At 39.4% G+C, this 25,580-nt stretch overlaps 1 protein-coding gene and 1 pseudogene across 22 annotated transcripts in view; one reads left to right on the top strand and one right to left on the bottom strand.

The window, feature by feature from the left end:
- Arb2a (ARB2 cotranscriptional regulator A) overlaps positions 1 to 25,580 on the bottom strand; it is a 415,675-nt gene that overhangs the window by 317,221 nt on the left and 72,874 nt on the right. The gene's annotated exons all lie outside the window — the stretch shown is intronic.
- On the top strand, positions 13,937 to 19,473 carry LOC125394039 (SH2B adapter protein 1 pseudogene; annotated as a pseudogene).

Genomic DNA, 25,580 nt, shown 5'->3' with positions numbered 1-25,580 from the left:
CCATGGGATAATCAACACTAAATGAGATATTTTCATAAAATCCCTTCTCACGGAGCTTAGAACACCCCATGGAGAGGAGGCAGAAACAGCCTAAGACAGAGGGGATGGAGGACAGTCAGAAAACAAGGCCTCTATATTACCAGGATTGATGCACACATGAACTCACAGAGACTGAGGCAGCAGGCACAGGACCTGCACCAGATGGGGGGTCCTAGAGTTTAAAAGAGAAGTGGACACATGCACCTACCCTAATTCAAAAGCTATCTCAAAACAATAATCACTTGCAGAGAAAATTTAGTTTCCTTCAAGGATGTCCCACTAGGGAACTGAGGTAGGAACAGGCAGACTACATGCCCAGCAATAGATGACAACAGAAAACAAATTCAATGGAAGATTTAATTTATAAATTCTGAAATACTTAGGATTAATTTTTTGATACTGTTAATCGCTCTGTTAATTGGTAAACCACTTTACAGTATCAGGTAGGAACCATTTGCAAATCAAGATTCTTTGCTTGAGGACATCTCATGAGAGGTACTTTATGTTACATTATTTCTTGTTTTCAAGGCTGCTTCTTACTTGAGCACTTCTTTTTGCTTTTAGACATAATTCCTAAGCAATTACACTGTTTTTAATGAGACACTGCAACTGCAGCTGGATGTTTGATTCTAGTCTTCCACGAAGGGTCATACTTGCCAAGCACTTCTTCTAAAGTCATGTTGTCATCAACTTTGGGAATTACTCTGCATATAAGTGCTAATACAATGAAAACCCAAGTTGACCTCTTACAGTTCACTGTATGAATTGTGAGGGCTGCAGAAATGCTTTGCTAATAATATAGTGTTTCTTGTGGACTGAAAAGATGATGAAGAAACTATCCACATAGGATCCCCATTACTTAATGAATTCTTAAAGCTAGTACTGGAATATTATAACAACGTTTTGTGAAAATTTTATTAACTTGTACAGTGTGGCATGAGTTACTTTTCTGAAGTAAACAAAAGGTATATTTCTCAAGGTTCTGCTGTCATCTTCAGAAGCATTTGATAGAGGATATTATATATTTGTATTAGATGAAGAATAAACCAGTTTACAGTTTTGTTTGAATACTCTTCTCTGTCTGTTTAGAAGAATGTTTAATACCTCCTTTAAATTTCAGAATTTCCAAGCTACATAAATATACTTAAACACATATGGTTCTCTACTGATGATTATCCTGCTTATACTGGTTTAACAGAAGAATTTTTTTATTTTAATACATTTATAATTGAAAGTTTGATACATACATACAATGTATTACATTATACTCATCTCCCCATCCCCCCACCCAATCAACCATCATCCCTCATCCTCTGCCACATTATGTTCACATTTTAAACACTGAGTCCAACGTGGGAGGGCACCTGGTAAAGGATCAGTCACTGCAGGGAGCATAGTCAATTTATCAGAGACCACATGCTTACCAAGATTGTCTCTTGCTGCACTAGAAACCATCAACTATGTATCCAACTAGTCCAACACCAACTAGTCCATCAGCTAGTGCTAGGGCTCCATGCTTTAGTGCTGACTGGCTAGATCTCATGAAGATCTTGTCCAGACAACCATGACTGCTGTATGCTGGTGAAAGCGGGAGCTCTATCATGTCTAGAAGATACTGTCTCACTCACTTTCTCCCTTACCTTGGCTCTTACCTTACAATCTTTCCATTACTTTTGTCTGATAGTCACTGAGTTTTTCACTTTATAATGTCCACAAGCTTTCATGTACCATAGAAACTGTACATGAAGGTTTATTTTTATATAATTTATTTTTTTAATTGAAAACGCATTGTTTTCTCAGACAATATATCCTGATTATACTTTTCCCTATCTTCACTCCTCCCCAGCTCCGCTCACCTCAGGACCAACTTCCTTTCTGTCTCTCATGAGAAAAGAACAGGCTTCTAAGAAAAAACAACAAAACATGACAAAATAAGATAATAAGATGAAGGAAAAACATAATGTTGAAGTTGGACACAGTAACTCAACAGGAGGAAGAGTCCCTAGAGCAGGCACAAGAGTCAGTGAGCCACTAGTTTTCATAGTCAGGAGTCCCATAAAACTACTAACCTAATTGCTATAATATATACACAGAAGATTGTAGGAAACTAATTACTCTAAGGAACAGGCTGCATGTCCAGATGCATGTAGGCCCCATGTGTGGTGTTTCATCCTCTGTAAGTTCATATGTGCCTTATTTAGGAGGGCCTTGTTCTCCTGATATCCTCCATCCCCTCTGACTTTTTTTTTGCTTCAAGATGCAGTTTCTTTGTGTAGCTTTGGAGCCTGTCCTGGAACTCACTCTGTAGACCAGGCTAGCCTAGAACTCACAGAGATCTACCTGCCTCTGCCTCTGAGCGCTGGGGTTAAAGGTATGTGCCACTACTAGCCAGCATCATCTCTGACTCTTACAATCTTCCTGCCTCCACTTCTGTAGGATTCCCTAAGCTCTGAGGAGAGGGATTTGATAAAGAGCTGCAGTTTAGACTGTCTCTCTTTGTGCCTGGCTATGGGAAGATCTGTTCCCATCAGCTGCCAGAGGGAGTCCCTCTGATGATGACTGGATAAGGCACTGATCTGTGAGGATAACAGAATGTCATTGGGAAAAATTTTGTTGATTTTATTTTTTAAGACCAGTATTGTTTACTATGGGCCTCTGGGTTATCTAGTCTCTGATTCTTAGTTACCCAAGCAGTTGTCAGGCATGAGCTCCTTCTCATGGAGTGGGTCTTAGGTCGAATCATACATTAACTGGCTACTCCCACAAGATCTGTGCCACAACTGCCCTAATACATTTTGCAGGCAGGTTAGATTGTAGATAAAAGGTTTTATGTCTGGGTTGGTATCCTTGTTTCTCTTTTGTTAGCCTGTAAAGGACCTTCCCATACCAAACAGACTAGAATGAAGAGGTGAAGACTCCAAGTAGGCACCAGCTCAAATTCTTCATGTGTGTGGGTTGTTCTCCACAATGGGGCCCCTCATTCAGTTTGTAGAGCGCAACCAATTGTCTTATGAACAGCCTTGATTGATTGCCAATTTTAATAGGACCCATGTGGCCAACAATTCATTTGCATGCAAATTATTCCTGTCACTTGGCTATAAAAGATGGCCAGGATCACCTTTATAAATATCAGAAAATTTCCACTGCACTAAGTTTCAATACCAACTCGCAACTGCTGCCCCAAGTCCAACCATCTTTCCCCCATTTTCTCCCTCACCCCACCTACCCATGCCCAATTAACCACAAACCTGTCCCCTCACGCCCCTATTCCACCAATAAAATTCCATCAAATAAAACTTATTTGATATCATTTCCTATAGTTTCCTGAGACTTCTACATTTTATCTAACCTCTCTAGGTCTACTGACTGTATCTTGGTTATCATTTACCTAAAGGCTAATAACCCCTTATAAGGGAATACATAGGATATTTATCTTTTTTGGGCTATCTCATTCAGGATAATTTTTTTGAGTTCCATCTATTTTCTTTAAATTTCATGAAGTCATACTTTTATTTAGCACCAATAGAAGAGGTATAACTGGGTCTTGAGGTAGATCAAATCCCAGTGTTCTGAGAAACCACCATATTGATTTCCACAATGGCTATAAAAGTTTGTATTCCCACCAGCAATGGAGGAGTGTTCTCCTTACTCCACATCCTTAACAACATGAGTTGTCACTTACTTTATTGACATTAGCAATTATGACAACGGTAAGCCAGAATACCAAAATAGTTTTCATTTGAATTTCCCTAGTAGCTATGACTTCAAATGTAAACAATATATAAGTATCTATCTAAGTAGGAGTAATATATAATGCAATATGAAATATGAAAATATATCCTAAAAGTTGTATCAATATACAAAATGTCCTAAACAGAGATAATAACATATATACATACATACAATCTGACAAAATAACTTTGTAGAGGTATGCAAATAAACAAAAGTAATAAATATAATTTGAATTGTATAAATAAATAAAAACTATACCAATGTAAATTATCCATGAATAATAGCTCACAAGTATTCACTCTATTACCCACTATAACTATCCCCCCCATTTTTAAACAAACATAGTTTTCACCCCAACCCTCTACCTAATACAAGTAATAATCAACAACCCCTAAACAGTGTTCCCAACCCTATGGGCAAACTTTTAGCTCCATCTGCTCTTTCAGCCAATAACCTTTAAAATACCAGCCTACTTGGGCATGGTCTCATTTGCTTTAAAAAGCAGTGGCAGTCATACACTCGCTCTCTTGCTTCAGACTCTGCTTCCAGCTACTAGATTCCTTTCCTGGTCGTGCTGAGGGCTGTTGTCTAGGATGGTAATCTGTAAGTTTTCCCTTTAAATAAATAATCCTTTTATTAATTATAATTACAAATGGGTGTGGGATTGTTTTCTGACTTATGCCTTCATCTGGCACCCCACGTTGGGTGCCATTCTGTAGATGGAGGTTTCTGTCTGCCCTGTTCCCCAGCCATTTAGTCCCAGGGAAAATCACACAGAGGTCTCCATAAGTTATAAACTGATTAGCCCATTAGCTCAGGCTTCTTGTTAACTCTTGTAACTTATATTAGCCCACTATTCTAGCCACTTTTTTCAGCAGGGCAGGTCACATTTTCCTTCTTGTGTATTTGGGCAGGACTGGGGAGGAATGGGCATCCTCCTTCCCAGATTTCTCCTGTTCTCATTGTCTTGCCTTTACTTCCTGTCTGGCTGTCCCACCTATAATTCCTGTCTGGCTACTAGCTAATTATTGTTTATTAAAAACATAATTGACATAATACAGAATTGCCCCACACCATTGTTCAATATTAATAACAAACCCACCAGGCAAAAGATATCCTATGGGCCTTTTCTTACAGGAAAGATTGGCAGTAGTCACATAGTTAACAAAGTTATGGAATCTGAACTCCACGTAATCTGCACTGCAATCTGTGTTCTGTTATCTGAATGTCTATAATATATTTCCTCCCAATGCGTAGAAAAAAAAACCAAGGGGCAATGGGACATAACACTGAAAAGGAAAAAGTACTATTATTAACCTAATAGTAGAAGACAAGAACAAAAGGAAAAACAGACAATGAACTCAGTCTATCTCTGCGACAAGGAAAAAAATGAGAGTGACTGTATTGGTTTTAAATTGGGGCTTTTTCCCCCTTTCAGTGATCTTCTATTATAAAAATGAAAATGAGGAGATTCAGAGACATCTTTTCCTTCTAGTTGTAAACAGAACACAAATTATTCATAACTCAGCTACTTTTTTGCTGTACTAAAATACCATAATGAAGGTGATTTAAAAAGTGTTTAATTTGACTTATAGTTTCAGAGAGTCAGAGTCCATGATTGCAAAAGGAAGGAGCAGCTGAACGCGCATGTCTTAATCTAAAACCATGAGGCATAAAAAAACCACTGGGAATCACCAAGGTCTCTGGAAGTCTGAAAATCTAATCCCAGTAACAAACTTCAGACAGCAAGGCCAAGCCTCCTAATACTTCCCAAACAGTTCCAACAGCTGGGGACCGTGCATTCAACTATATGAGACTATGGGAGCCATTCTCATTCAAACCACAATAACTAATACAATACAATGCGTTTCCAAATATATCCATTCTAGAAGAAATCTAGCAGGAAAGATAATTTCTATTTTGGAAACTCATATGAAACAGAAATAGTTCTCTAATCACTATCACATTTAAACAGAAATTTCCAGTCTCCATCAAGCTCCCTTAAACACTGAATGACCTCTTCTGCCCCAGAAGTATATCTCCTTTGAAGTATTAGTGAGACCAGAATGAGAATCTACTTGAATTTGTTCATGAGCACCCATAACAGGGGGCTTGTAATCACCTGTCAACTCTGGATCCAGTGTTTCTGACATCCTCTTCTGAGTTCCAAAAGCATGTGTGTGTGCACACAAACACACACAAATAAATCATAAAAATAAAGATCATCTACTTAATCTCTTCCCTCACCACAGATTTTCATTTTTATAATATACACTACTGTGAGTTGCTAAAGAGAAAATACTTTTCTAAAGTTATATGTTTCTGTTTCACTAATCTTTGCAAATGATATGTGGACAATATTTCTCATTCATAAAACAAAAGGTTATTACTTTCTATGGCATTATCTGAGATATCTTATTTGTAAGAAAAACAAAAACTCTTCCTAAACACATACCTTGTCTTCTATTGATTACAGCATGTATTAAGGTATGTATCAAGGTGAAACCCACTTCTTCCTGCCTGCCAGACAGCTGGTTCAGCTGACAAGTACTTGGAAGCAGATGTTGACAAATGTTAAGTCAGACACTAGTGATCAAAAAAAGGAAAGAGTATCTGTTCTTAGAAAACAGATACATCAAAGTAAACAAACAAATACAAGAGTACCTTAGTTCAAAAGGTTTATATTTCATTAACCCTTTTATCCCAAGCTTCTGAGAGCCCAGAGGATCTGCTAGCTTTAACTTTTCAGTTGCCCATATTCTCTTTTTGAAAAACAGGCAAATTTCCATACCTGATATCACTAAATACAAGTTCTCTGAACAATGTGGGGGACTCCAGAAGAAATGTACCTCCACTAAACTTGGTTTAGCAAAAGCCTCATCTGCATGCTGGTTGCACCTTAGTTAATTATTAACAGGAGCACAGTAGTAAGCCAAAAGCTCTAGTAAAGGGAGGGAAGGACACAGTGAGTGAATACTAAATGTCTTCCCCAAGGAATTGGGTAAAGGTTCAATTATTCTGTATTCAATAAGATATTTCAGAAACCACTGAAAAACAGACTACTAAGGCTTCCTAATAATCAAAATTTATATTTAAGCTTAGATTTGGGACATCAAACATTTGTAAATATTTTCATAAATTACTTTTCCTTCCTTCAAGATACATTTGCTGTAACACATAGAAATATTATTACTATAAAGAAAAAGGAGTTAAAATTCCTTAAAATCCATGAATTCTTTAGTCAACATTTGATAATCTTATATAATGAATTATCCTCTGTCTTACATGACTCCATGGGCAAAAAGTAAGACAAATACAACTTTTTACATAAAAAAATTTAAACGAATTTGTAGTCAATGAATTACAGTAGTTTTATTAAAGGATGAAAGCAACTTACTGTGATCAAAGAATTCACAAATGTCAAAAGATCAATTCCCAAAAGTCAAATGCCTGGAGGAGAGGGAAAGGAGGCATCCTAAATCCTCAAATGAAAAAGAGGCTCCAGGACAATTGTCCAGGATCCTCTAAAACCCAGAAATACAAATGACAAATTCATAAGGAGAAGTAAAACAGAGTGCAGTGAGAAAGCCGACTACCAGTGACACAATAACCAACAGTTTCCTCTTCAGAATATTTCCCCTTTATTTAAAGAGAAAGGTCTCCGCACCTAGACGGTATTGAAATAGTGATGTAGAGAAGGGGTAGTACAGGCAAAGTGCACATACTTTGGAAAGGAACTGTCATTTATCTCTTTGGGTAATAACAGCATTTAACCTAAATTTTACTTTTGGTTTATATAAATTCTAAATCAATTGTAAAGAGTGAAAAAAACTTAAAAACTTACAAACAGTATATCAATCTTTTCTGGATAATACAAGATATATTAGTAACATATTTGTAAGTAAAAACAAATTAGGTATTCTGAAAATGACACCTTATACAAAATATAATTTGCCTCAAATATCTACATAAATTAAATATTTTTTAGGGCACAGAAAATCTTACTACAAAAGGACAATGGCTCAGAACAAATACCAGATAAACATAGGAGGTTAATTTTAATAATTAAATTCATAATTCATCTAATCTAGGAAATGCCAAAAAAGTTTAAAGAGATATTCCATTTAACATGAACCACCAGTGACTAAGGATGACTGAGTGATTCTGCTATGCGATATGCTTATGTTTAATGACATCAATACACAGTAGCAAACCCACAATAGGCTAACTGCCCAGTCGCTGTGATGTTTATAAAACTATTACTTGGCCACAATTTCATTAAACTTTTGGAACTGACCATGATTCAGGAGAAATAAACAACATAAAACATTCTTTTGCTAGTCAGGTATTCCTGAGTGTGAAGACAATTTTTAAAATATTATATTTTTGTTTATGGCACGAGAAAACATTTCAAAGCATTATTCACATTATTTTTCTTCCCTAAAGTTAACATACTTTAATGCCATATGGATACAAATTTACTTCTGTTCACTTAAACTTGCAATTAAACTTTATAAAATAGAAAACTGATAAAGTAAAATAACCTCATTCCACTGTAAGGCTTTAAAAAAAAAATAACATGGGTGATGTTCCAAATAGCTGGGGTGTAGCTCATTATACCTTCAGAGAGAATCTAAGCTAAAGGCTTATCTTGAGTTCTCAAATGCAGCAGTAAAACCTTGGGGTATAATCAAGAGTTAAAAGGTGCAGATGAAACCTAGGTGCGTGAACCTGTTGTAAGGACGTTGATGTTTGGTCACGGATGGGCAATGCAGTCGCTGCTGCTCTATAAGTCACATCTCTGTCATCGTTGCTTACTGTATCAATAAGTAACTTGCAATCAATAAGAGAACTTGCATCTAAAATATTCAAACCATTTCAGAAAGAAATCATTGTGCTTCCCACCCAAATATGCCTAGCACCTTTTTATTTCCTTAAATTCAAACTAAAATTTAGAGGACTATACAGAGATTTCTCACGTGCCCTCTACCCCAAATACACAGACTATATATTTTGCCTGGGATTACAAATCTATCCACTAAAATAAGCTAGCTCTCAATTAATTTTATTTCACCAGTAGTTTATAGTATTCCTCATACATCTGTTCATAATGTATTAGATTTACATTTCAGTATTTCATTCTGAAGGTTGTTATGATAAATGGCATTGTGTTTTCAAAAGCTATCTGTTCAGTGTTGGTTTATGACAAGTTGTTGATTAAAAAATACTAATCATGTTCCCTGGAAAACTTCCATTAGTGTTACTAAGTTCAAGAGAGGTGCATTGGTTATTTTATTTATATAAGAGATGACAACGCCATTTGTGTAAAAATTTCTTCCTTCCTATCCTGTACTCTTGTTTCCTTTTCTTCTCTTACTGCATTGGATACAACTTCTAGCACTGTAGTGAAAGAAATGGTGATAAAATCATCCTCCTCAGTTCCTGACCTGAGCTAAAAACATATTTTCTCACCTACATGATGTTAGATGTATATTATTATACTCTTTATTAAACTGATATTCCCAATTTATCAAAAGTTCTTGTCATGGGTATGTTTTAGATCATTTTCATATATATAAAATATTTTTCCATCCATCACCAGATGAAGGCTTTATGGTGATATGCAAGATATTCATCAGTGTGGCTACGGGAGAAGGCCAGTTCAGGCACCCTCTGCTCTGCTGCCCAAGGACCTAGCTGGGGACATACCCTTGGACACCTGGGAATCCCTCTAGAGCCAAGTCTCTTGCCAACCCCAAATTGGCTCCCTTAGTTAAGATATCTTCTTCCCTGTTCCCATATCCACCCTTCTTCCATTTCAACCATCCCATTCCCTCAAGCTCTCCCCAATCCTCCACTTCTCTCTCCCCATCTCCCCTTCCCCACAACCCACCCCTGTGCTCCCAACTTTTGCCCGGCGATCTTGTCTACTTCCAATATCCAGGAGGATAAATATATGTTTTTCTTTGGTTTCATCTTCTTATTTAGCTTCTCAAGGATCACAAATTATAGGCTCAATGTTCTTCGTTTATGGCTAGAATCCACTTATGAGTGAGTACATACCATATTCATGCTTTTGGGTCTGGGTTATCTCATTCAGTAAAGTGTTTTCTATTTCCATCCATTTGCCAAACCGATGAATATCTTGCATATCACCATAGAACCATCACCTGGCGATGGATGGAGATAGAGACAGAGACCCACATTGGAGCACTGGACTGAGCTCCCAAGACCCAGATGAAGAGCAGAAGGAGGGAGATCATGAGCAAGGAAGTCAGGACCGGGAGGGGTGCGTCCACCCAAGGAGACGGTGGGACTGATCTAATGGGAGCTCACCAAGGCCAGCTGGACAAGCATGTGATCAAACCGGACTCTCTGAATGTGGCTGACAATGACAAAATAGTCAAATGTAGTCATGTGCTGAAGTACAATAAAAAGGAACTACTGTTTTCTTGTGGGAATGGTTTTTATTATTTAACAATTTCATGTATGTATATACTCTATTTCATGTATGTATATATTCATTTCTACAGCACCCTCATTATACTATGACGCCTCCCACTCCTGCTGAAGCCTTTCCTCTCCTGCTACAAAGTTTCTGAATATCATCTATAGTGCCTCGGATAGTCACACCTTGAGTATACTGTTGGAAAATTTTCACCCGAAAGTTAAATCATTGACTCGTCAAAGTCTGTGATATATTGTCCTCTAAAACTATTCCAAGTTCAGGTTTTGAAATTTTTACAAGAAGAACATATCACATAACTCATAAATAGTGTCTTCAACTAATTTACAGTAAAAATTACAAATCTTCCTTTTATGTAACAATTAAAAGTAATTCATATGATTATGTTCTATATAATATATCTGTGCTTTTCTACCATAAAATATATGGAGCATGGAGGTTCTCAGAATTGTCTTAATGCAATTCTTAATTATCTTCTGGGATACGATCTATGTATAAAGATAGGATTGGTTCCAACTTCAATTAACCAATCTAGCTGCCAATGTGCTCTTCCTGCTGCTGCTATTACGAATCAACATAAATATACAGTCACTTCTTGGTACTTTGTAAAAGGTCTTTTGATAACATTTTAGCAATGTATAGGTTTTCATTAAAGTTCAAAGAATAAACACCTTTGAGTGGGTTATAAAAACTTGCATTTTTGAGAATAAACTATTTGACTTCCAGAAATGGCAAGATTATGTATTAACAATTAAATCTCTAAAACTTATTTGTCTTTATAAAACCTATACTCCAATAAATAGGACTCTTTCAGAGAATAATGGCATATACACACACCCAAACCTCAAATTTACAGACATGATAATGACTACTACTTAGAGTCAAGCATTTATATGCAAAAAAGTTGTGCTTATAAATATTGTGCCCAAATTCACATTTTAAAAGAAAATAATTCTCAATGGCCTTCTTTAGAGCAAAATAAGCACGTGTAGTAATAAGCGCCACTGTTATTACTGCTTTTCAGGAAGTTGCCACTAAAAATTTCTTAGAATAACAACAGAAGTGTATAGAGATAGTCATTCAGAATTTATCAAATAAGCAAGAGGTAGACATTTGGAGAAGAAAGAGACCAGAGATGGGTAGAATTAATTTGAAAGGGGTAAGAAAGAGTCAATATGATCAATAGACAGTATATGCAGAACTGAAAATGTAATCAACCTATTTTGGACGCTTGATGCAAAAAAAGGAAATAACACATACTGAATTTATATATCTATAAAGTAAATATTATGTTATTTATTCAGTAATTATATAGTCAGGAACCTTGATGAGTGAACATTAATAAAAGATCATTCCAATGGTCTAACCAAAATGAGTCCAAAATGTCTCAGAAGAATTTTAAATATCCCGTCTCAAAAAGAAAGACTCTTAAGATAAATATTTAAGAACTTACTTTAGTTTCTATTTCAAACACAGCTCTTCAACTATTGATATATTTCTCATATTAAAATCAGTTTTAGAGGGTGGGCTAACATTTTCAATAACACAATTATATTTTCTCCCATGAGACCATTGCAAATGTTTCATAGACTTCACAAATAAAGCCACCTGAACTTGGTATTTTCCATTAGAAAGAGCATTAAAGATTTTTGACAGAAATGAGACTATTTGAGTTTTTAATTCATCTTTAGTTAGACTTCATGGCTTGTGTTTCACAAAGAATGTCCAACTTATCAAAGTTGTTAAGTCTATTGGCATAAAGTTATATAACCACCACATCTATTTACTATTGCCTTAATGACTACAAGAGATATATTCGTTTTCTTCTAGATCCTTCCCCATCCTCAGATAACTCTGCCTTGGGCCTTATCATTTTACTAATAATATCAACCATGTGCCACAAGAGCTAGTACTCTATATGACCGTTAATATTATGATGAAAAGTTTAAAAATACATCTACTAATCTTATAAATCTTTCAAGTGTAAGTTTTCTGCAGTGAACCATGACCATGCCTAACAGTGACCTTTGAAGTCTCCAAAAGGAGGATGGGGCTCCACAATGATGACTCCACCAAGACTATGATAACACCACTAACCTGAAAAACCACCATGTAAAGATAGGCTTTACACTAGGTTTTATTGATATATTTTTGCCTGTATATATTAAGTAAAGATATTGTACTTATTGTATATAGTTTTTCTTATATTAGTTATAACCAATTTTGTCTTAGAAAAAAGGGGAAACTGTAATATTTTGTTTGTGCTCTAATAAAGCTTGTCTGGAGATCAGAATGTGGAGGTAGCCACTATTTAACCATAGAGGCCATGCAGTGGTGGCACACACCTTTAATGCTAGCATCTAGGGTAAGAAACAGGAAATGATATAGCTGGGCAGAGAGAGAAAGCAACAAGGCAGGGTAAAAACAGGAGGTTGGCTGTTGTAGGGAGAGGGCCCGCTTGTTCTTCCCTGCCACCCAGCTAGCTTAGTCCCCCAAAAAAACACACAGAAATTGTATTAATTAAATACAGTGCTTGGCAAATTATCTCTAGCCTCTTATTGGCTAACTCTCACATCTTGATTTCTATTAATCTGTATGTTGCCACGTGGCAGTGGCTTACCAGGAAAGATTCAACATGTCTGACTCTGGCGGCTTCATGGCGGCTCTCTCTCAGCTTTCTTCCTCCCAGAATTCATTTCCATCTTCCCTGCCAACCTAAGTTCTCCCCTATCAACAGGTCCAAAGCAGTTTCTTTATTAACCAATGAAAGCAACACATAGACAGAAGAACCTCCTACACCATTTCCCCCTTTCTGTTTAAGCAAAAAGAAAGACTTTAACTTTAACATAGTAAAATTACATATAACAAAACAGTTATCAGGCAAGAATTACAGTTACAATATTTATATCTACTTTATCTTTCATCATAACTAAGAAAAACTATAACTATCTATTTTTTAACTCCATCAAAGACTCCAGAAGGATACAATATTACTTAAGTAAACATGAAGTGCATTATAAGCAACTTCCAGAACTCTAGAATTGACAGAGATATCTCACTGCCTGGACAGTCACCCAAAGTTCTTCTGTACCGTTGGGGCACCCATCTTCAGCCTACAGGCCCATAGTATCCAGCAGACTTTTCCATGAAGCAGGAAATTTCAAAGACAGTTTAGTCACTTTCTTCTGTGTCCTGCAGAATGTCTCACAAATTCTTTCATGAAGCAGGAACCCCAAAGGACCATCTCACCTTTAGGCAAGTTCAGTAGTCATCTCTCTATTGGTATGGCATGTTCAGTGAAGCAGTCCAGTGCAAGCAAGAGCAGTTTCTTGCCCAAATGGCTAAGGAGACTCTTCCATGCCCATCTTCCTCTTAAAGTAATTGGTGCTGCCAGGAACAGATGTATCTCACCGTCATGAAAAGCCCCATGTTATCAAAACATTTTAAATGCCATATTTTGAGGGTCTCTGAAAGATTTGAAGAATACCTATATAACTGAAATATATCTCTATACATCTAGAAAATCTAACATGACTACAATCTTGACTATTATATATGACTATCTATTAAGCTATATTTCTTAACTATACATTACATTTTAAAATGAACTACACAATCACAATACCTTAATCAAGAGCAGAAATATACATGTAACAAAGTTGACATTAAATTTGTATCAACAGAGGAAGATCCATACCAATGCAAATATTCATCTCTATAGCAGTTGGCTCCTTTTTGACTAAGAAGTTGGTGAGGTAAGAGCTGGCTGTGGCTTTTTTCCTTTGTGTCTCTGATCTTTCAACAGTTATCCAGATATCTGATTCCAGGTTTTTATTATTAAGACCAATTAAAATTCACAGTACAGTGCTTCTTAGTCTTAAATGAAAAACTAAATTAGAATTTTCCAAGTAGATTTAGCTATCAGAAATTTCAGGTTGTGTAAAGACAGAAAACATGTTTTATAACATATGTGAGACAAATTTAATGGCCTAATATTGTACAGAAACACAACTGAAAGAATGTGTACTTTTCTTTCCTTTTTCCTTAAAGTATCTTTGTGTGCAGTATCTGCAGGTGTTTGCTGGGCTGCATGCAAGTGTGTGCATGGGTATGGGCATGTGGGGGTCCAAGGTTAGCATCAGTAGTCTTTCTTGACTGCTTTTCACATTGCTCATTTAGAAGAAGTCTCTTACTTGATCTTATGACTACTTTCATCAGTTTGCTCTAGGGTTCCCTATTTATGTCTTTCAAGTGCTGGAAGTACAGACAGTTCACCTTGCACACCTGGCATTTATGAAGATATGGGAGATCAGTAATCTGGTCCTCATAATTGTGAAACAAGCCTTTTAAATACTCAACCATCTCCCAAGGCCCCCAAAATCATGCATTCTTAGGGTATTGGATAGTTTTCTACATATGTCACTTAGAAAATGGTAGAGAATCGTGTTGTTTAAATTTTCTGTATGTTCCAATTTTTTACCTCACCAGTCGATGCATTATTGAAAGGAGTATGGAAATCTCCAACTATACATGTATTTATTTAACTATTAATTGAGTCAGTTTTGCATTGTATCTTCTCTGTGATTTCAAGATCTGTTATTAAGGACATGAACAATTAGAATTATTATGCCTCGCTGAAGATTCACTCCATTCATCAGGATATAATGATCTTATCAGAACTAGAACTCCATATAATAACCTCCAATATTAATATAACCAGTCTGACTTTCATTTGAATAACTGCCACCATTATCAACAGGAAGAGAATACTGCTATTCATATTTCTAAATTGCAAAGAGTTAATTTTCATTTTCTTCAAATAATAGTTTAGAATTATACTGATTTTTTTTCTTCCAGAATTTTAAAGTTATTGCTCCATTATGTTCTACATTATGTTATTTCTTTTCTAAAATGTAAGATGTCAGATCGGAGAGATGCCTAATCGGCTAAGTACTCCTAAGCATGCACTAGAGCTGGAGAATCTGCAGAACTCAAATAAAGCCCAAGTTTGAGCATGTACCTGTAACCCTAGCAGCATGGAGTCCTGGGGCTTGGGGCACACAGGCTAGCCAGGATAACCCATTTGTCTCACAGGCTAGTCATGATAGCCCATTTGTGGGCATCAGTTTAGTGGTGAGATCAATCACAAAAACGAATGTGTGGAAATACCAGAGGAAAACACCACATACTCTGACCTCCACATGCACAAGAGCTAGCAACATCCTACACATACACACACACACACACACACACACACAAAAACACGCAAATACACACACCCATACACACAAACAAACAAAACAAAAAGAAACAAGTAGTATACAATGTCTTTTCCTGTTTCACTTGCCTTTAAGACTCATTCTGAGTAAAGTTGCCTAGATGCAGAAAAACAAACATTGCACATTTTCTCTCATTTGTGAATGTTGGCTTTGAATCTTCAGATACGTGTGTGTGTGTGTGTGTGTGTGTGTGTGTGTGTGTGTGTGTGTGTGTTTCACTTAAAATATCCAGAGAACAGAAAATCAGTAAGGCATTGTACTGGGTAGTTTTGTGTCAATTTGATAGACTAGAATCATTCAGGAAGAGGGAAACTCAAATGAGAAAAGCACAGAGATTGGATTGTGGGCAAGCCAGTGGTACATTTTCTTGATCAGTGATTTATGTGGGAGGGCACAACTCACGCTGGGCAGTGCCGTCCTTGGCAGGTGGCCCTGGGTCTATAAGAAAGTAAGCTGTACATGTAAGTGAGTAAGCAGTCTTCCTCCACACCCTCTGTGTCAGCTCCTATTTCTATGTTTCCGCATTGAGATTTCTGCCCTGACTTCCCTGTAAGATGAAATAAATGCCTGTCCTGCTCGAATTGTCTGTGGCCAAGGTGTTTTATCACAAAAAGGCCATGCAAAGAGCCATGGTAGTACAAACAAACACACACACACACACACAGGATTTTGAAATGGAGTTGCCCTACAGCAGTGACTATGCTGCAGAGTTTAATGTCAACTGGATAAAGCAACAATTGCCTGAAAAGAGGGAACCCTGACTGATAAAATGCCTCCATAAAATCAAACTATAGGCAGGCAAGCCTATCTGGTATTTTTTTAAACTAGTGATCAATCAGGGAAATCCCAGTCCACTGTAGGGAGGAATAGCCCTGAGCGTATGGTCCTAGGTTATACTTAAAAAGCAGGCCAAGCTAGTCATGAGCAGCAAGCCAGCAGACAGTGCTCCTGCACTGCATCGACTCCTGCCTACAGGTTTCCACCTAGTTTGAGTTCCTGATTTGGCTTGTCTCGATGTACTGTATTCAGAATATGGAAGTCAAATAAGCCTTTTCCTCTAAAAGTTGTATTTTTTCACGGTATTTCATCACAGCAATAGTATCCCCAAGACAGTGACAATTTACTACTAGATACCATAGACTATCTAATATAAAACCTTTTGCTAAGAATGAGTTAACCTTCTTTTTGTAATCTTTCCAGTGAGGTCCTGAGGCAAGGCAATAAATACCACAAGCACAAGCAAGAGCATGCAAACTCACAATAAATAAGCAAAATTGGCCAAAGCAACCTATCAGCATACTAAAAGCACAGTAACTAATGGTGTGCACTCCTGGCCAATCACAACACAGCAGCAATGATTACCAGTTTCAAAAGGACCAACCAAAAACATCCCTGTGGCAGCTTAACCCTATAAAAGCCCCCAAACACTTTTAGTAAAGAGCTTCTGCATTGGAATCTTCCAGAGTCTATGTCATTGCCTCTGCATCTAGCACAATAGGGAGCAGCAACAAACCCCACAACAAACTGGTGCCCAATGTGGATGGACCTTTTCCTTTTGCTTGTTTTTTGGGTCCTCCTTACCCTCCTTTGGGCATTTTTCTTGTTTGCTGCTCCGGCTGTTATCTCTATCCTGAGTCTCCAATGGCGTCTTGAGTTCACCCCCTTCATCTGTTTCCAGGGAGTTGACCCTGACTTTTTGTTTTCTACACCCTTGGTGAGTTGGGGCTTTCTTTCCCATCTCTACATTTCCTTGCTTTTCTGTTTGTGCTACTAGTTAGAAACTCTCCATCATGATGCAGTTAATCCCAGCACCTCCACATAAGGGCTGACCACCCAGGAGGTAGAACCCAGAGACACTGTGTGAGCATATGGCCACGGCCTGACAAACCGCAGATCCCCAATTACTACTTCCCCTTCTCCTTCCATGCTCCTCCTTTCATGTACTCCCTTGCAGCCAGAGAGGAACAGAGAGTCAGGGTCACTCTCCAGGGCTGTCAGAGGTTCTCTGCGAGTGTGGACCTTTGGAACTTTTCTCTCTGCTTCTCTCCTTAAAAATTCAATAGTTACGAGACCTTCAGTTAAGAGTCATCAGGGCAGTGGCCGGTCTAGTAATTCACAGAAAGGCTTTGGCTGTTCCATTGTGGTAGATCCCTTTTCCCTTCCAGGACTGGAACTTTCTCCTCGAAGGGCCACTACTTCCACTAGCTTGACCCTGGAGCTGAGCACAGGCACCAAGCGCAGTTGATGCCACTCAACCGGTTGTCTTCTGGCCGCTTTCTTCTTTGCTGCCCCCTCCTCACAGACTCCCTTCTGGGCCAATACTGCCACCATCCCCTCCCCCGGGTTGATAAGAGTTCTGTGAGTCCCATGCTGCCTTGCCTGCCGTTTTTGTCTCCCCCTGAACTCCCACACACAATATGCAGCGTCTAGAGCAGAAGTTGCCTTTTCTGGCCATTTTGCTGAGCTATCCCTACAGCACGTCAAAGCTGAGGTGAAACGGGCCTTGGGCTCACTCTCCCCACCTGTCTTGGCCCTATCCAGCCCTGGTGTGGAGATTGCACCACCACGTGATTGTCCCTTGAATGCTGCAGAGTGGTTGGGTCCCTAGCTGTGTTGGGCCTATCCTATCTTCTGAGGACCTAGCTGCCCCCTCCCCCCATCCTCCCTTCCTTCTTCAGTCTCTTCCTCCTCTACAACATCCTCAAAGCTCATGAAAAGATTTTCCCTCTGTTTAGTGGGTCTCTCAATCTTCTGTATGAGGCATCCTGCACTGGAGAGGGGGCATTGACTCTTCCTCCCCAGCTGGGCCTCTGAAGACGCCATCGGGCCCTCCAGTCCTAGGCGGAAACAGCAACTCCAACTCCTTTGGTGGTGCTGGGGCATTTGGTAGGAGATTGGCTAGTGATGGCACATCCCTTGGGGACAGATGGACTCACAGCTTTGAGAGGCTGAGACTGAGTCATGGAGGGGTAACCTTGAAAGATGGAGCAGGAATGGCACAAAGAACTGCTAAGTTTTATGGGGGCTGAAGAAGCTGCCCCTGACCCAGCAGGAGTGAGATGTGGAGGAGGGGCAGATGGGCTGACCTCAGAGGGAGGCCCTTCAGAGTACATTCTGGAGACAACTGATGCACTTCATTTGAATGGTATCTGACATCCAAAAGTGCCTAAGCCCAGGATCCTGCCCTGCTATCAGCCCCCATCCCATGACCTTTCCCCTGGTCCCTGGGAACTCCTTCCTCACAAAGGATAACACAGATAGCCAGGAGTTGCCCTGACTGAATCATTCAGAGAGTCTGCCCAGCAGTGAGAGTAACAACCACCTGTTACAGGGGGCCAATGGGGGTCTTTCTGACCGCAGGCGCTCAACTTCCTTCTCCCCTAGTTCTGCCTCCATTGTTGTCTCCCACTCTGACTCACTGGAACTGCTTCCTCTGAAATTGCTCCCTCGCATTCCCATTGAGGAGGGGGCCTCCATCAGGAACAATTCATGTCCTCCCACCTCCCTACCCTCTCTGGATACTCCAGAAGCAGCCACAGGGTCATTCACAGGGCACTGAGGGGGATTAGCCCCTCTCAAGATAGCCTTGATTCCATGGCATGCTCTCTCAACTCTAGGCTGCCCAGTTAGTGCTGGAAGGAGGCATTGGCAACCATGGTGTCTTCCTGGTACATCAGAGTGACAAGATGTGGTGAATATATTCTCACTTTCAACTTCCAGGGCAAGGTCAAGCACCTGAGCTTGTCACTGAATGAGGAGGGTCAGTTCTGAGTCAAACATCTGTGGTTCCAGTCCACTTTTGAAATGCTTGAGCACTTCCAGGTGCATCCCATCCCTCTGGAGTCTGGAGATTGCAGTGATGCTGTCCTGGTGCCCTCCCCCGAGTGGCAGTAGGGCTGGGAGCAGGCTGGGAGCCATCCAGGGCAACCAATGTTACCCCGATTTTCCTTATTTTGAGCAAATACTCAGACAATGGACCATACAGCTTCAAACCTAGCATGATTGGTACTCCGTGCTGAAGGCACAGTCTTTGACCCCCTCAGTTTTCCTCTGATGGCATTCTGCTTATGATGGTGCATCAGAGACCCAAGCCTGTACAAATTTGCAATTTGAACTTAATATTACCCTTGACATGCTTATTGGTCATGGATAATACACTGATCCTGTCTCACTAGCCATGACTGGCCTACATGCCTATTTCCAACAAGTATCCAACCTAGTCTTCAGGGCCCTCAAGCCCTGTATGCGCCAGGCTATTTTCACAGTGTTGTCTAGTAGGCTGTGGAACTATTTCCTAAATTTTTGACCTGTTCCACCAATGTTGTTAAGCTAACCTGGGGGCCGGGCAGTGGAGGTGTACACCTTTAATCCCAGCACTCAGAAGGCAGAAACAGGTGAATCTCTGTGAGTTTAAGGCCAGCCTGGTCTACAGAGTGAGTTCCAGGACAGGCTCTAAAGCTACAGAAAAACCTTGTCTCAAAAAACAAAAAAAAAAAAAGAAAGAAAAGAAAAATCACCTAACCTGAGATAGGCTCAACACTGTCTCCCATAATGCACCTGGTAGAAATGAGGATATTCATAAGTGGGTCATAGCCGCCCGTGATACTGACACACAGAAGGGGCCCGTTTCTAGCCTTATGGCTTCCATCAATGCTTTGGTCAATGCCAAACTTGACAAGGATGGTAATTCTGCCCCACCAGACTGTACTTCTAGGGATGTGGACAGTCTGTCCACTTATGTAGGGATTGTCCCAGGGCTCGTCCAAAGACCTAATGCCCTAAATGCCATGCAGAAAGCATTATCATTGGGCACGAGACTCCAAAAGCTCCCAGCGGGTCCTGACATGAATGAAAGACTGGACAATGGCTTCACACTCCTGGTGCATGAAGGTGAGTGGTGTGCCTTGGTTCGCAATGGTTAAGGTGAGCTGGTTCTCATCCACTAGGCAAATCTCTTCAATTTCAGAAGAATAGTAGATGTCATTTAAAAAGATGGATTGTCCCAATATTTTTGTTCAGTCTGCTGAGGTTACTTGAACAGCAGCAGAGCCAACCTTAGCAGAGACTTTGGTGTTGTTGTGAGCTAGTATGAGAGTGCAGTGGAGCACCTTTGGGTTCTTTTCCAGGGCGAAGGTGGCAGCAGGGAGTTTCTGTTGCTCATGCTCTATGTGCTCAGCCAGCTTCCCAGGACAGTCTGAAAATAAGCCGTTTCCTGCCCTCCAGGGCAGTCAGCCGCTGCTCGTGGTACTTGGTGTTCTCCCTGACCCAGCAGTTACAGTTATAGATATAGACTGAAGAGACATTGCCATAAGCAAAGCCAGGGAAAACAGCAAACCACTTAGAGAGGACGTCTGTTTTAAAGTGACTGCTAGGTGCAGTATGGGCATGCTAGATAATCATTTCCTCCAGGACAGACTCTCCTCCTTTTCAAATTAGAGATAAAAATTATGCACACCATCAAACAATGCCATCCTCCAGGCCATTATAGCCTTTACAGATAGCAATAAAACATATTTTGGGTTAATAATAATAGGAGTTAATCATAAGGAAAGGACCTATACCCAACCAAATCTGGGATCAGTACAACTGCAGTAGATATTGGTAGTACGTAAGGTATTGGAAATGACCCAGTCAGTACCCATAAATAGATAACCACTATGTCACACAAGCATGCAAAATATTATCTTTTGCAAAATTAAAGTCCCAAAAATATTCCATCTCCAAAGCCATACAAACTATTCAAGACTTATTACAATCTAGAGAACACCCCTGGCAAATATCCCACATCAGGTCTCATACAGAACTGCCAGGAATGCTAGCAACAGGCAACCACAGAGTGGACCATCTAATTATGACTATGACAGCTTTTGCTGGAACAGGCTAGGCTCCTCCATCACCAATTTCATTTGTCCCCTCAAAATTTGCACAAACTTTTACCTGGTTTACACTTGCTCAGCTGTAAACATTTAATCAGAACCTATGCAACTTAACTCAACATGAGTCAAGCCATTAGATTTGCCTACCACGTTCTTGGGCCAAGTGTGGGATCACATAAAATCCCTATTGGACTCATCTAAACTTGTTGCATGGTGCCTTATGGGAGGGGTGGTGGTGTCTCTAATATTTCTGCTTAAGTGTCTCCTATACTTGCACAACATGCCAAGAACGACCACCAATTTGAAAAGGACCAAACAAAAATGTTACTGCAGCAGCTTAATTTCCCTAGACCCGCTAACACCGCCCCACCCCGACCCTATTACAATAGAGATCTTCTGCACTGGACACTTCCAGAGTCTATCATTGCCTCTGAGTTCTCCTCACACACACCCCACCCCCGGGAACCAGGGATAGCACAACGGGCAGCAGCAACAAGCTCACAACAAGGTCCCAAAGTACTCCTGCCACTAAACACTACACACTCTTGTTAATGCTACTGGCTACACTGCAGAACTTGATTGTCAGACACTATTGTTTAAGACACAACATTCTTAAATCATAAAACATGGAGAGATGAGACAGGTCCTTATCTGGATGTTTCATCATCCTTATTGGCGATTTTACATAGTGTTAGAATATGCCTATGCATGCTACAAGAAGAAAAAGGTAATCACCAATCTTACCAGCTGTCAACCTTTCAAGCTATAATAATGACTAGTCTCTTAAAACATAATTATTGGTATAATAATGGCACCAATGTCATAGGAGTAACCAACTACGTTCTGGTTGGATTTAAGAGCCACTTCACAAAATGGCTGGAACCAGTATCAGGCCAAGAACCTGTGGGTAATCATGTAATAGGCCCTAGGATTGAATCTATTATTATTATTATTCGGTTAAATTGGCAAAGTGTTCAATTAACTCCTAATGGCTCATTATTATATCCATAAATCAATGAATATCTCAACCTTCATTGAAGTAGCTTCTATTTGCAGTAATGGTGATTAATACAATTAATACAGAGTCCCACAGCTGGCAAAGGTCTAGAGAATAAGGCAGTATACAATGTTCAACCCTACATGGAAAATCTAAATCACACCCACTCCTGCCAAGGCTCAAGGATCACTGCAGAAAAGGAAACACTAAGATTTTAAAAGAACCAGTGAATGACTACAAGGAAACAGTACCTTCAAAACACAGCAGGCCAGTTGCACATAAAAATTAACAGCAGTTATTTCAACTAAGGGAGCCATTTTAGGGTTTACAGGAGACTTGATTATATATGGGATCCCAGGTCCAAGGAGAAATCCCCCAGATTGCTCTCTGGACAGAGGAGAGGGTGCCTGAATCGGCCGTGGCCCATGACCATACTGATGTATATTTTGCTTATCACCATAGATCCTTCGTCTGGCGAAGGACGGCTATGCAGTCGGAGGCCCACATTGGAGCAACGGATTGAGCCCCCCGAGGTCCGGAGGGGGAGCGGAAGGAGGAGGAACATGGAAGACGAAATCAGTACTGCGAGGGATGCTATCACCCACTGATACAAGGGAACGGATCTGATGAGAATTTACCAGGGCCAGTCGGACTGGGACTGAACAAGGACGTGATCTAGCCAGATTCTCGGAATTTGGCCGGATTCTCTGACTGTGGCTGGCCCGGGGTCTTTCTGAAAAGCCATTGACTATGACACTGGGACCTGTTTCCTCTGCATATGCTGGATTTTGGGGATCCAGTCTGTTTGGACGCTCGCCTTCCTGGACCTGGAGGGAGGGGGAGGGAGCTGGAGCTTCCCACAGGGCAGGAAACCCTGACTGCCCTGGGGGACGGAGGGGAAGGAAGGGGGGGAGTAGGGGGAATGGGAGGGTGTTGGGAGGGGGGGCGGAAATGGAAACTTTTATAATTTAATAAAATTTACCAAAAAAAAAAAATTAACAGCAGTTATGACAGAATATACAAGACCTGTACAACCTCAAGACAGACCAAATCTCAGTATTTCAAGGCATGAAGTCCCACCCCTAGCCAAGGAGCTATTGGCAGAGGGCAGCTGCTGGGAGAAGGAATGGTAGTTTTCTTTAAGAGTATAGCACCAGCTAAACTGGAAGTGGTCAGAGGACAGCAACACACCCAAGAATATATGGTCAACACAAATGGGGCTTGATGGGCTTGGGAAAAAGAAGACATAAATTAGAATAGGTGGAAAAGGTGGGATTTTTCAGGGAGGAATTGGGAGATAAGAATATGCAACCAAATACATCATACAGAACTTTAAAAGACATAAAAGAGAATGCATACCATTGGTCATTATCAGTTCTATTCTGTTGTCCTTCATGAAGATTTTGGCATGTGCTTGGAGTACACCTAACACTTTATAACTGTGCATTTATATTTCTTAATCAGCCATTATTTTTTCAAATAATCTTTTTCCTGTCATTTATTTTCTTTCCTTCTCAGATTCCAATCCCAGAAGGGGGTCAGTGAGACTACTAAGCATATAGAAAGACATGCCACAGAGAATGACAGTTTAAGTTTGATCTTTGGGAACCACATGGCAGACACTTGTCCTCCTGTCTCCACATGTGTGCCATGGCACTCCTGTCACTACACAAAGTCTACATAGCACTTGTTTTCATACCTAAGGTGCCCTGACACTGCCCACAGTTCTGCTCCTCTTTCATTTTTGGCTTTATTTGGGGTAGCTGTTGCTCCTGTCCTGTACATTGTCCACTCTTTATTTCAACAGTATCAACTTCACTAGTAACCGCATTAGTACATTTTCTTTTCATATCTAAAGTCTGACTTTGGAATGTATCTTGTCTTGTCCCTTATCATGTTTTCATAGTTTTCTATCTTCTTGGACTAATTGCATAGTGAAATTTCACACACACACACACACACACACACACACACACACACACACACAATTTTAATATTAACATCACTTTAACTTGAGTCTTTCCTATTTATTACAGTCATAGGTTATATGATTCTGTTGCACATGTCTGGTGATTTCTGTACTGGGCTAGCAACACTGAGTTTTATGCTTGCTACTGCTATACTGTATTGCTAGGACTTTTTTCTGGGGTAATGAATATGGTTTAGCTACTTGGATACAGCATGGCAATTTTGAGAATGCTTTCCTTTTCTTCACTTTCTTTTCTGTTCTTTAAGTTTTTTTTTTTCTTTTTTGAAGCACTTCTTAAATGGCCTTTTACTCTAGGCTTAATTTAGATAATTTAGCAAGATTCTCCTGTGGAATATCAAATTTAATATATTTTACAAGATTACTTCATTCTGGTGAAGACAGAACAATTACTAGCTCATGGTAAAGCCTGTTTCTTTCTAGAGGTTTATTCTATGGTTATTAAATTACTCCTGTGAACACACTAATTAGTAATCAGCCACAAATTCAAAACAAATAGTACATATTTCTAGAGAAATACTTTATTTATCTTGCTTCTGTGCAGGATTCTCCTCTCTAGAATAATGTCTTATAGATTTGAGCAGATCCTAGATATCAGTTTTTTGAACGCTGTCTCATCAGTTTATTCATATTTGAACTCTATGTTGCATATCCAAGATACTGTCCACTATCTGAAAAGTATTTCATGAATGTTCTTTGCTTTTGGTGATAATAGTCAAAGGACAAATTCATTCTCTGTTGCTATGGTTATGGCAGAGAGTGAATGTCGTATACACACGCAATCATTTACCATTCTTCTACTGTGGACAGAAAGACATTTTACTATCTAAAACAGGGAGTGGTTACCTTTTGTAAATGTCATACACATGATAGGTCATCTATGATTTCTGGTGTCTTTAAAGTGAGATTGAACAAATTTAAAATACTTTAGTAAACACTTGCAAAATGTTAAGTAAAAAATCCATTTAATTTTTATATACACATATACCTAAACATATGCAATCTATTATAATTATTACATATATACTTAATTCAATCCAATCAGTTTTCATGAGTTGCTGTTATTTAATCTTTCCAAGCATCCAACTTCATTTTCACTGGAAATGTATTTGTTTTGTTCCAGTTTCATTATCTTACAGAGGCAATGAAAGAGTGTGAGAATATGCTCAGCTCATGGGAAAGAAACAGACAACTCTATAGTATC

The sequence above is a fragment of the Myodes glareolus genome, chromosome 15, assembly GCF_982192425.1.
Source record: "Myodes glareolus chromosome 15, mMyoGla1.1, whole genome shotgun sequence".
Classification (NCBI taxonomy): domain Eukaryota; kingdom Metazoa; phylum Chordata; class Mammalia; order Rodentia; family Cricetidae; genus Myodes; species Myodes glareolus.
Note: the sequence above shows the minus strand (reverse complement) of the source record. Positions and strands in the feature narration are given on the sequence as shown.